Source organism: Camelus bactrianus, chromosome 9 (assembly GCF_048773025.1).
Source record: "Camelus bactrianus isolate YW-2024 breed Bactrian camel chromosome 9, ASM4877302v1, whole genome shotgun sequence".
Lineage (NCBI taxonomy): Eukaryota > Metazoa > Chordata > Mammalia > Artiodactyla > Camelidae > Camelus > Camelus bactrianus.
Window position 1 is genome coordinate 39271091 of NC_133547.1, and position 13112 is coordinate 39284202.

General features: G+C 41.7%; 1 protein-coding gene and 1 long non-coding RNA gene across 3 annotated transcripts in view; both read left to right on the forward strand.

The window, feature by feature from the left end:
• Window positions 1-9966, forward strand: part of LOC141578621 (uncharacterized) — a 31753-nt gene extending 21787 nt beyond the window's left edge. The window contains exon 3 of the long non-coding RNA XR_012509166.1: window positions 9493-9966. This is a non-coding gene — a long non-coding RNA (uncharacterized LOC141578621). The remainder of the gene's footprint in view (window positions 1-9492) is intronic.
• A 671-nt stretch (window positions 9967-10637) lies between these two features.
• Window positions 10638-13112, forward strand: part of GPSM2 (G protein signaling modulator 2) — a 48561-nt gene continuing 46086 nt past the window's right edge. The window contains exon 1 of one of the 2 annotated variants that reach the window (XM_074370086.1): window positions 10638-10792. The gene's annotated coding sequence lies outside the window, so the exon portion shown is untranslated. The remainder of the gene's footprint in view (window positions 10793-13112) is intronic. The other variant, XM_074370087.1, reaches the window with a different exon arrangement.

Here is a 13112-nt window from a genome sequence, read left to right on the forward strand (position 1 = left end):
ATCCATGAGAAGAAACTTTAATATCGTCCAAGGCACACAGGAACTTCATAAATGAGGTTATAAGCCTGAGAGAGACCACGTCACACTGCAGTGACCTTGTCTCTGTAGCTCCTCAAAAAATTCTTAAACACCTCATTCAGATGTGATCCTTTCAGGATGGTTGAAGATTTACAAGTATAACACATTTGGGAGTTTATTTTGCGTATTACCCCAGCTCCTCAGTGTGACATATGAGGCCCTGTGTGAACTGTGACAGCCTCCCTCTCCGACCTGTCTTCCTACCACACCCTGACTTGAAATTCATGCTTCAACAATGCCAAGCTATTTATAGCTGGCAAGCTCACCTGGTGTTTTATGTCTCCATGAATGTGCTGCTGTCCTCTCCACCTGGAAAACGCCCTTCCTCCCTGACCTCAATGGCCAGGAAAGGTCATCGCCTCCTCCTCCACCAACTCCGTTCCCTGCACAAGCCTCCTCAGTTGCACTTTCCCCACCGTAAAGTAAGTAAGTGTTTCACATCTGTCTCTGTCGCTAGCCTGTCCTTGGCATATGGCAGACTCAACAGCGACTGCATGGAATTAAGATGCTCCCAGTAGGTCATAGAGACAAACATCAGAGCCTGTGTCTGTAGGAAGGACACCCACCAAAAGAAGAGTTTGGATGTTGATCGGCAAAGAGATAAAGCATGGTCACAAGGCTGGTGGCAGTGACACTCCTGCAGCCCAAATAAGAGCAGTGGTCTCAGGAGGAGGGAGGACCACTCCAGAGGACCTCAGAAATGTGTGGGGGTGTTTGGGGTTATCACAGTGCCTGGACTAGAGAGGAGGGAGTTGCTGCTGCCATAGATTACCTGGAGACCGGTGCGGAAGCAAGGGACAGAGCAGTCCTGTACAAAGGATTAGCGCATCCAGTGCCAAGAGGGCCTTCACTAGAAACACTACTCTAAAGATAAAGAGTGTTTTCTCCATCAAGACCCAAAATATTCCCCTTCCTTAGTGCTTCAGGTGAGTGTGAGGTACATTCAGTGAAGGACTAGAATCCTCTCCCCCAGCTCTAAGCACTCACTCTCCTTGGCCCCTGTCTGCCTTGCCAGCCAAGTTTCACTCTGCTGTCTTAGTCTCTGCCCTTCATTTCCTTTGTTCTTCAAATACCCAGTCTCCTTCCCACCTTGGGCCTTTCCCTTCATGCTGTTCACTCTGCCTAAAGTGTCTGCCCCACCTTCCTTCTTTCTACCTAGTTATTTCTTACTCATCTCTCATGATGCCACCTCCTCCAGAACCTTCCCCCATCTCCTTTGCTACTTCTGGTTCCTGTGATGTAAGCCTTCAGAGCTCTCTGTGTATCTCCTTAATGGCATTTATCACATTTATAAGATACTGGTGGAAGGAAGGAAGGGAGAGAGGGAGGGAGAGGATGAAGGGAGAGAGGGAGGGAGAGGATGGAGGGAGGGAAGGAGGGAGACCCATTTGGCTGCTTGAGCGAGAACGGAAAGAGCACATGTGTTTAAAAAACCAGACTCTTAGCTCTGCTCCTTTTTAAGGACCCTGATTAAGTTATCCCAGTGATTTGAACATCCACAAAATGAGGATAAAGGTATCTGTGGGGATTAAATGAGATAAGTATGTAGAGTGCCTTGCTCAGTGTCTGACACATGGTGGGGGGTGGTGGGTAGGGGGAAGTGCTCAATAAATGTCCAGTCATTGTCCCTCCCCCTCCTCTTCCCCTAGTGGAAGGACACGCAAGTATAGAAATTTAATTGAGAGAGCTGGACTTAAAAAACCTTTATACTTAGCTTGATAGAAAGAAGTACATCTATAAACCTTCCCCAGGGGTTTAAGGGTTTCTGAGCACTCACGGATGTCTTAAAGAAGCCTGTGGTCAGGGAGTGGGCAGTTGTCATTGGTTGTGAGTAGAAGCAATGAAGAGAATTCATAGACACTGACGTGGTGGTGTTGCTCAATGTTCTTAAGAAGATCTACTCTTTTCTGCACAATCCCTCCAGCAAGCTAGCTAGCAAGTGTGTGTAGGATGACTACACCTGGTTTATTGGGAGGAATTTGAGCTAACTGGGAAGTGAGGCACCTCTTACTAAGTCCTTTATGTCTCTGGGCTCAGGGTCCTACCGAGGTCCTACTGACGCAAAAAATAGCTTGGGAAGGGTCAGTGACCCCTATCTGAAGTGGAGTCTAGCTGCTAAGGTGGAAAGAGTTCTAAATGAATGCAGTTTAGATTTGCATGATTCCCTGCTCAAAAGGAACCTCTGGGCACATTTGCAATCCCATAATTAAGACTGATAATATCATCATAAAACCATGGGTGTTATCTTCAGAGGAAAACATCTGAGTACGCAAACTATCCTAGAGGCAAACAGACACACAGAAGTCAGACAGACGGAAGATTGCTAGGCTGGTCATAAGGGAGTCTCGCTTCCTTTCTAAGCAATCCACCCTCCTAAGTGATCTTCAGAATAATAGGGTAGTAAATAAGTTTCATTGTGCAATTTCTTTCACCCATGACACCATGTGAATTAAGAGCACTTGATTGCTTTGCTAACAGGCAGCCTCCAGATCTGCTCTTCAGCAGTGACACTGACCACCTCAATTTTAGAGAACCCCAAAAGTTAACCCTGTAAAAAAAGCCACAGGGCTGTTTCCTGGTGAAAGCCCCAGACTACTCACTTGCTTCTCTTTCTCAGACAGGCCTCTTACACCTACCTTCTTTGTTCTGCAAGCCCTAAAGGTTGCCGTGCTCACCTGCCTTTACCAACTCCTGTCCTCGGTTTAAGATAGAAAGTTCTGCATCCTGGGAGCCCCTCTGTCCAGGAATGGTTAGTCCCCCCACCCTCACCAGACTCCCAGACTCCCTGTATCCCCTCATCCCTAAGCACTTAATCCTGTTTCATATCGAAGCATTTTTTTTTTTTTTTATAGAAAGCCACCAGAAGAAAGTGACAGAGAGGCACACTTATGGGGAGAGAAAGAGTATACAAATCCATAGTAATTTTTCTTAGTTTTTAGACTTTTAAAAAATTCTTCTATGTTTTTCTGCTTATTACAGAAAATGTGAAAAGTAGAGAAAAGTGCAAAGAGTCACAGTGCTTCAGCTCTGTTCTTTCTAGTGTTTATTAAGCGCGTCTTACATAGCTGGGGTCGTAATATACAAATAATTGTGCAACATGTTTTTCACTTGACATCAAGAACTTCTCCCCCATCTTATTAAAAGCTTTAAAATAAATACCTTTTAAAAATAGTTGGGGGAGGGTATGGCTCAAGTGGTAGAGCGCATGCTTAGCATGCATGAGGTCCTGGGTTCAATCCCCAGCACCCCCTCTAAAAATAAATAAATAAATAAACTTAAAAATAGTTCTATCCAGTATACAGCGAGACTGTAATCAGTCATTTCCTTAATGATAGACATTTAGGTTGTATCCAGGTTTTTAATGTTTTAAAATAACATAACAGTAAATATTCTTGTTTGTATTTTAAATTATTTCCTCTGGATGTATGCTTAGGTGAGACAGTATTAGGACAGAGTATAAATATTTTAATACTCTTATTATATAAACCAAATTGAATTCAAAAAATCTATACAAGCATATATTCCCATCAGCAACCTGGGAGTGATATACTGATATATACTCTGCAACACTGAACAGTAACATTTTAAAAAATCTCCATCAATTAAAAAAAATTTCAATGTTGTTTTAATTTGCAGGACTTTGATACTGATATGATTGGACATTCTTCATATATTTATTAGCTATTTTTATTTCTTCATTTGTGAATTATCTCAGTACTTTGCTCATTTATCTATTATCCACAATATGACTAGTTTTTTAATGACAAAAAGTAATTAAAAAGTAACGAATACACTGTAAAATGTGTTAGGCCATGTTAACATTTATAGTGTTTTATAATCTTCTCCTCAAAGAACTCAATCCAGTACATTGAGAATATCTTTCTGTGTCAACCAGTGTATATGTAAGCCATCATTTTTTCACGGCTGCATAATATTCCATTGTATGGAAAACAATAACTGTTTTCACCAATCCTCTGGACATGTAATTGTGGCTAATGTTTCCATGTTAAAAATGATTATGAACAACAAAGTCCTACTGTACAGCACAGAGAACTATATTTAATATCCTGTAGTAGACCATAATGGAAAAAGAATATGAAAAAGAAAATGTATGCATGTATAACTGAATCACTTTGCTGTACACCAGAAACTAATACAACATGGTAAGTCAACTATACTTCAATTAAAAAAATTTTTTTATGATTGTGAAGTGAATGTGATGAACATCTAGTTCATTTGTTTTGCACACTTGTTTGATCATTTATGTAGGTAAAGTCCTAAAAAATGGAATTATTTGGTCAAGAGTTACTGAAGCTTTTGATATATATATTATAAAATTTCTTTCCAAAATGGTTATAACAATTTCCAGCCCCAAGATCAGCACGTGAGAGGACTAATTTCATCATAACCTTACGAACAATATTACCATTCTTTACAATCTGCAATCTAATAGGCAAAATAGGTGTCCTATGGTTTTAATTTGCATTTATTTAAACGCTGGTGAAACTGAAGTTCATATGTGGGCTCATTGTGGTCTCTTGAAGTTTCATTGTAAAGTGCTGGTCCTTGTCCTTTGCCTTTCTATCAGGTTGTTGCCTTTTTTTCTGTTGGGTTGTTTCATTGTAAGAACTCTTTAAATGCTAAGTAGTTAGTACTAACCCTTTGTCAGTCACATGTGTCTCCATTTACCATTTTCCTTTGACTTCAGGAGAGGCAGCATGGGGGTGGGGGTGGGGGTGGGGATGGGGGGCGGTGCTGGGAGGCAGGAGACACTGGCTCTGCTATTTACCAGCTGTGGTGGATGATGTTGGGATACCCTGCTCAGAGGCCCTTTACTGAATAGGACACTCGTCTCCCAGCTGCTGTGAGTGAGGTTGGCTACTAGGAATTACAGCTGCCCCCCAGCCGCTCTGTAGAGTTTGCACTAGACCGAGCTGCCACACCTGAGCAAGTTCTGTTCCACCGCATCCCGATGCAGGGGAACAAAAAGCCAGCGCTTTCCTCTAAAGTGGGGGCTAATTCTATTCTGCGGTGAAATTTATGCTCTAGATTCTAAAGCCCTCTCTCAATGACTCAGACCAAGGCTAAGATTTCCTTGCTCGGCTCTTTTTTATTCTCCATCCTGTTTTACTCTCTTCCCTACAGCTTCCTCTGGGAAAAGCACTCCTTCAAGAAATCATTTGTATCCAAGTGCCTGTCTTAGGATCTGCTTCTAGGAAACCAAGCTAAGATTCTGTAAAATGGGGATGATATTAGTACCTACTTCATAGGGTTGTTGGGAAGATTAAATACTAATCAAAATCATAGAAAAAGCAAAAATTATCTAATATTTATTATGAATAAGGCCTTGTCCTAAACAATTTACATGTATTAATTCATTTAGTCCTTATACCAGTCAGGCTCCAGGTATAATCCTTAAACATGTAAAGTGCTTAGAACAGTGCCTATTGCATATTTAGCATCAATGAATCTTAGCTATTATTATCGACTGATTCACTCTATATTCCAAAGATTTCAAAGACTCAATTTCAAAGATTAAGCCTGATAATGGTCTGTTTCCCTTGTATTTTGAAGTCTCCTTTCCATGCCCCCTTTCTTGGGTATTTCTTTGGAAAGCTCCTTCCCTTTCATTTTTTTCTTTTTAATTCTGAAAGGTGGAGCTACCAAGTCCACATGTTTGCTGAGGAACCTCCACACCCAACATTCTGGCTTTCTTTTAGTCAAGGGAGCATTGTTGTTCTCTGACAGACTTATTGAAAAGGGAAGCAACAGGTGTTATCTACCTGGTTATTCAAATTTGCCTTGACTCAGTGGTGTCATTTATAACTCAGAGAAAAGTTTTTAGCTTTGGGGAAAAAAAAAACTAAGCTTGGTCTGTCCTAACAACCCTGCGGGCTGTAAGGCTATGCACACTCATTTTTCCGTCTCTTCTTTAAAGCACTGGAAAATGCTAAAGGCAGCCTGTCAGTAGCGTCAACACCAGGGGTTCATCTAGTAGTGTGGCGATGGTGCAGTAGAGAACCCCATTGCTGTGTCCCTAGCACCCAGCATAGTGTTTGGCACGTAATAGGCATTTCAACATATGTGTCGTTGAATATGAATGAATGTATTTACAGGCAAGAAAGAGCAATGATATCAGCTAATAGTTGTTTATATTTATTTATATATTTACCACTTAATATGGTCTTTATTTCCTTCCTGCATCTTTAACCATCCAAGATCATTTTCCTTCTTGAAGGAAAATATATATAGCTTTAGTTAGTGAGGGTCTGTGATAGCAAAATCAGCTTTTGTTTACCTGAAAATGCCTTTATTTTGTTCTCATATTGAAAGACATTTCCACTGGTTAAATAATTCTAGGCTGATAGTCATTTCTCTGACCATAATGTCAAAGATATTCTTCTCCTGGCTTACATGTTTGCAATTGCCAAGTCACCTGTCAGCCTAATTGTTGTTCCATCGGAGGTAATCAGTCCTTCCTTCCTCACTGGCTTTGAGGTTGCTTCTTTGTTTTCAGTGCTCTGTATTTTCACTAACTCATGTCTAGGTGTAAATTTCTTTTTTCTTTTTAAAAATCCTACTGAAAGTATCGTCTATTTCTCTTCTCATCTTAGCATTTCGATTGGACGTATGTTAGAGCTTCTCACTCTCTCCTTTATGATTCTTTTTTATATGAAAAGATTTGTTTCATATCACTGATTTAAGGACTTTAAAGTGTTTAAAGATTATACCTGGAGCCTGACTGGTATAAGGACTAAATGAATTAATACATGTGAATTATTTAGAACAAGCCTTGCTCACATTTGTTTCAGGTCTGTCTGCCAATTTGCTCATTCTCTTCAGCACATCTAATCTGCTGTTAAACCTGTCCATTGAATTTTAAATTCTAATTATTGTTTTTTTTTAAAGTTTAGCAGTTTTGTTGGGTTCTTTTTTAAACCTGTCCACTCATTTTTATAGAAGTTTGTTCTTTATTTATATTTTCAATCTTTTATTTCTTTAAAAAGCCTATGACTATTTATAATCTATGACTATAATCTATTCCAGTTTCAAAGTCTTTAGGTGTTTGGTTTTGTTGTCTGTTTTTTTTTTTTCTTCCTTTTTTTCTGCTAATTCTTGTCCAAGATGCCTTGTTTCTTTGTATTATTTGTGATTTGATTCAGAACTCACATGTCTTGGAAATTTTTCTGTAGAAATGTTTGGGGTCTGGGCTAAGTTGGTGCCATAGTCAGTTTGGGTTGACAAAATACCATAAACTGGATTGCCTGAACAAAACATTTATTTCCCAGTTCTGGAGGCTGGAGGCCCAAGATCAAGGTGCTGGCAGATTCAGTGTCTAGTGAGGCCCATTTCCTAGTTCACAGAGGGCTGCCACCTCACTGAGTCCTCACATGGTGGAAGGGGTGAGGTTGCTCTCTGGGGTCTCCTTTATTAAGGGCACTGATCTCATTCATGAGGGCTCCACCCTCAGGACCTAATCACCTCCCAAAGGACTTATCTTCAAATATCATCACGTTGGAGATTAGGTTTAAAATATGAATTTAGGGGGGGACACAAACATTCAGTCTACAGCAGTTGGGTTTCTCTAAATATGACTTGGTTTACCTTTGCCAGTTGCCTGAGGGCACCACCAAACTGAAACCACTTTAAATTATACACATGAGTTTTTCAGACAAGCCAGGTAGAGTAGATTATTGCCTTTTTTTTTAAAGGCAGAACAGATATCTCCTGTATCCTATGTTAAAGCTGATTACAGGCAATTTTCTTTTGTAGTCTTCTGGAAAGAGACTGAAGAGGCTGAAGTCGTGGCTTTTTATCCTTAAATATTTTAGCTTGCAGCTTCTCAAAATAGATTCTCCTATATAACCATAATTCCATGTCGTATCTAAGAAAATTAACAATAATTCCATAATATCATCTAATATACAGTCTATATTCAACTTTCCCCAGTTGTTTCTTAAATGTCTTTTATAGTCTCTCCCTTCTTCTCCCTCTCTCCTCTCTGATTTAGAACTCCATCAAGATTTAACCTTTTTTGGTTTGTTTTTCATGACAATGACGTTTATGAAGAATCTGAGCTAGCTGTCTTATAGAATGTCTTGAATTCTGGCTTTGTTTCACAGTATAAACAGATGAAGTTACTCCCATGTTTCAAATCTTCCACTGGCTTCTAAAACATTGAGAAAATAAAGCCCAAATGCCCTCCCCTGGTTTACAAGGGCCTACATGACCGGGTGTGACTTCATGCTGTATGCTCTCCTCTCTCTCACTGCATTTAAGCCACAGTGGCCTCCTTCCAGTTTCTCAAACCCACAAAGCTTGTCCTCACAGGCTTTCGCTTTAGGCCTTATATTAGCTGTTCCTTTGCCTAATGTGTTCTTCCCTGAGCTTTGCTTGAAAGTTGGCTCCTTTTTGTAATTAAAATCTCAGTTTGAATCCGTCCTCTCAGAGTGGCCTCTCTTACCTTGACCCCCAGCGTAAAGCAGTCATTCCAGCTCCTCTCATCCTACCTTGAATTCTCTGCCTGCGACCTATCACACCCTGATATCTTTCTTGTTATTTATTTTAATTGAATTCCATGAGAGCAGGGGCTGTGTTCTGTCTTGCTCATTATTATATTCCCAGAACCTGGAACAGTTCCTGACACATAGCAAAAACTGAGTAAATACTTGCTGAATACTGTGATGAATAAGCTAAAAGCTGAGGGCTGAAAAGAAGCCAGCCATTTAAAGAGTCTGGGGAAATAAACTCGGCAGGGGGAACTGCCAAGGAGAAGGCCCTGAGAGAACCCTGAATCTTAGTCAATTCTAGGGTCTGAGGAATGTCCTGTGTACTTGGAGGGAAGTGAGCCAGCAAGAGGGAGGAATGCGGGAGAGTGAAGAGGTGGGCAGGGCATGATGTTTTGGGCTTTATGGGCCATGGTAGGGAATTTAGATTTCATTTTAAATCAAATGAGAAGTCACTGAAGGTTTTCAAGGAGGAGAGTGACATAATCTGATCTATACCTCTTAAAAGATACTTTAAAAGATAATTCAGCTTGAGTAAGATGGACATAACTATTATCAGTGATCGAAAGTCTCAGGTGTAAGAGAAGATTTTCAAGGGGGAAATAATGATTCATTTATTCATGCTGAAGTTGGTCTACTGTACTTCCTTTGTGGCTTTCGTATCTACACCCAAAAAAGAATTTATAAGTAAGATGGGATTATAATACCTCTGAAATAGTACATCCAGCTGATTCAGTTGTTGTTTATAAGCACCTGATATTAAGGGTAGTTGTTGATAATAATGATAATAGGTACCATTTATTGAGCAGTCAGACACTATGTTAACCATTTAACAACACTTACCTCGCTGAAGTACCACAACCACCCTTACATATTAAAAGAGATTTTACTATTTTGTCTTTTACAGCTAAAGAAACTAAGGCTAAGGAGAATAAGGAAAACTCGTTCAAGGTCAATCAACCAGCAAATGGCAAAGGTGGAACTCAAATCCAGGTCCAGTTTGATGCCAAAGCTGTTATTTAACCAGTTTGCCAGACTATGCTCCCAATAAGAGAAATGTTGCTTGGATCACTGGTTATGGCCATTACTCAGAGAGAAACTGAAACTGGTGTTTTCTTAGTACATCCTTATGCCTGTAAAAACATTTACATTTCATTTCAGTGAAGAAATATCTATTTGAGAAATAATCTAATTAAATTCATCAGATTCTTTAGCCCAGAGTGACAACAGTATTTTTGTGAAGATCAAACAGATCTATTTTTTGGTTAACTTGATGTGGAGAGAAAGTGAATGGAAATAAACTTTCCCAATGCATTTAGAATGTAGCAGCTTGAAACTGAGCAAAACTGCCACCCAATTTTCCCGGGAACCAGCGATTCTGCAGTCAACACAAGTTTGCTTTTTTAGCAGCTGGAAACGCCAGAACTGTGACATAGCCTCAAGAACTAAGGCAGCCTTGTTCAGACTTTCACACGGGTCCCTCTGTTCCTTTCACAGAGACCTCTTTTTCTTAAACATCCTGCAAATGCCGCTGGGAGATTCATTCTCCAGGCCGGGACCAAGACTTCAGGGCAGGCGGGGCTTGTTTGGGATGCCCATCTTTTAAAAGGGTCTAGGTTAGACCATCTCTGAAGGACTCTTTCTGGACAGTATTTATCGCCCCGTCCTTCAGTGTGTGAAGAAGAAACAGGAGGGCAGGAAAGCAACTCAATTCGGTGGCTGAGGACAGACCCCGGGGCAGCGGAGGACCAAGTGCCCCAGGGTCCCCCCGAGTCTGGCACGCACACGCCAGCCCGTCCTGGACAGCGGAGGCCCGTGCGGATCGCCTCGCCCCGCCCCGCCTCCCGCGCCGGCCATTGGCGAGTCCGAAAGACGCGGGGCGTCGTCCGTTTGAATGGGAGCGCCCGCAGCTGGGGCGCAGGCGCAGAGGAGGGGCGTGGCAGCGGGCGGGCGGCGCCGCAGGGCCCTTGAGTGGCGGCTGACGCGCGGCGGACACCGGGAGAGCCCGGAGGACACCGGGAGAGCCCGGAGCTCTGGCCCACGTGACCTCTGGGGGGCGGGGGGTGCGCGCCGGCCTCCAGCAGTGCCTCTGCCGCGGACCCGCCGCGGGGAGGAGGGGCCGCAGTCACCGGCCCGTCGCCGAGGCGGCAGCTGCTGCAGCTTCGCCGCGTCCGCCGCGCTCCCCAGACTCGCCGGCCCGTGGGGAGGTGAGTTCGGAGGGGCGTTTGTGGGCGCCCGGCGGAGGGAGGCGACCGGGAGGGGGCGTGTGTGGGGGTCGGGGGCGGGCTCTGTATCCACGGTCTGGGGGCGACCTCCTTTGTTCCGGGAGGGAGGCGGGGGGGTGGTCGCGGGGGCCGGCGTCGAGAAACCAGAAACTCGGAGTGAAGAGCAGCCCGCTCCAGTTCGAGCGCTTAGTTGCTTTCAGGTTGGAGATTTTAAAATGAGAGTAAATCTTAAGAGCTTCATTGCTTATAGCTTTTTTTTAATAAAAAAGTATGATAGAACACAACGACTTCTCATGTATTCTGAGTGTAAGAAACAAACAGTAGGTTAAAAATCCGAAACCCTGTGGAATTAATTAAATCCGAGGCAGATCGCGTTCGCGTGTGGTCGTGAGTTTGCTGTCTTAAAGCGGGCAGTCTTTGTCAGACACCTGCACTTACCATTTTGAAATTCATGAACTTTGAGGCACCAACTGGTCGATTTACCGTGGAAATGGGTAGTTGCTGCAGAAGGTTTTCGCAAACGTGGAATGTTAAGAAAGCCCTTTCCTGAAAACCTATAGAATATCTTCGAATAGTAACAGACAGAAAATTTGTCCTTTCCTTGTATCAGTGATAACCAGTGAGCTCATTTTAACTGGAATCATTTGAACTCGCAAAGAAAACGAGTAGGGATGGAAATTTTATTTTCCTTAATGCATAATTTAACCCTCTTGTGGAGTTAAACGAAGTAGATTCTTGGCTTTCCTTTCGGTCGGCTTGTATCGGAGTCTGGTGGCGTGTATAGGAAGCTGAATTTTCAAGCTGCCACTTTAGAAGGGTGCACAGAAGATTTGCGGCCTGATAACCACCAATGTGATTACCTGATAAATTCCACTTTTGCTTTTCTTGTCGTTATTCAAAAAGCATCTTTGGTTAATTGTCAGTAAGCAACGTTAAAAAGGGAGGATCGCTGTTGGTTGACGCGTGTGTGTGTGTGTCTGGGGTAGTCTCATACCTGCTCTTCTTTACGCATTACCATGGATTCCGTCTGGCAAACTCTTTCTCAGGCCATTATTTATAATATAAGGAGTGGAGCAGATACAATGTAAAAAGTTGTGTGTTACTGGTGTAGAGGCATTCCCTCCAAATCCTCTTTGGCTAGATAAGCAGTTTGGTTGTATTTCCTTCTGTTATTAAACCAGACAGTGTTACAAATACTAAATTTTAATATAAATCTCAGACTGGTACTAGGCTAATTAAAGCAAAGGTGGGATTTAGTAGTTTTTTTAATGGCCTTGTTCTTAAGCATAAACTATTTCTAAGATTTACCTAAAAGATAAAAATTTGGTAATTAGTCCTCTGAAATTTTAAAATTGAAAACCTGACATAGATTAAGACTAGTATTCAAGTTGATTCTAATAGACATGTTCTTTTTTATAATAACAATAGCAATTATCATTATTACTACCATACTGAGTACTTTTGTTAAGTATCAGAGCCAGGCACTGAGGTGCTTTTTATAAATCATATCTCTAATCATCATCATGACACATGTTGGATGGATATCGTTATGCCCAAACCAGCACTGAGAATTTAACTAGCTCAAGATCGTATAACTAATAAGTCACTGTGCTGAGATTCAGACCATGGCCTGATCCCAAAGCACATGCTGAATTGCTTCAGTGTGTTTGTTTAAATCTCCTCCAGTTCTTTGGATTCCATTTGTAGAGACATAATCCTACTTTTTAGATGCCTGTATGTGCTGTGCTGTTTTGTCATGAACTATGCATAGATATTTCAACCCTTCTTTCAAGACAGCTGTCTTCCTATAGTACTTTATAAATCACATAACACTTTCAGTATCCCTTTTATCATCTGTATAAAAACAGTAAAAAATTAAGAGTGAGACTTTCCTGAGTTATTTAGCTGAATATGAATATATCCTTTAGCGTAGAGCAGAAACGTATTAAAATCTGGTTTTCTCGCTGTTACAGGATTCTTTGCTGCTTCGTAGTTCTCTTCTTCTTCCCAGGCAAGAAATCCAGAAAGTTTGCTAGACATCGATTATGTGCAAAGCAATTTGCTTTGAGTTGTGAGATGAGGAAAGAAGGCTTCCTATTCAGTAGTGGTTTCTGGAGTTTTAGCAGTGACTTTCATCTGTCCTGTCCTGCCCTATATGTTGCTGCCAGTTTATCTTCCTAACACACAGATCTGACTTTGCTATTCCTTTGTTGAAAAAATTCCAAGGTTCCTCTTTATCTGAATGCAAGGCCAAGTACTGCTTCAGCCACATGCATAGAGTCCCTCACAATTTAGTGCCTTC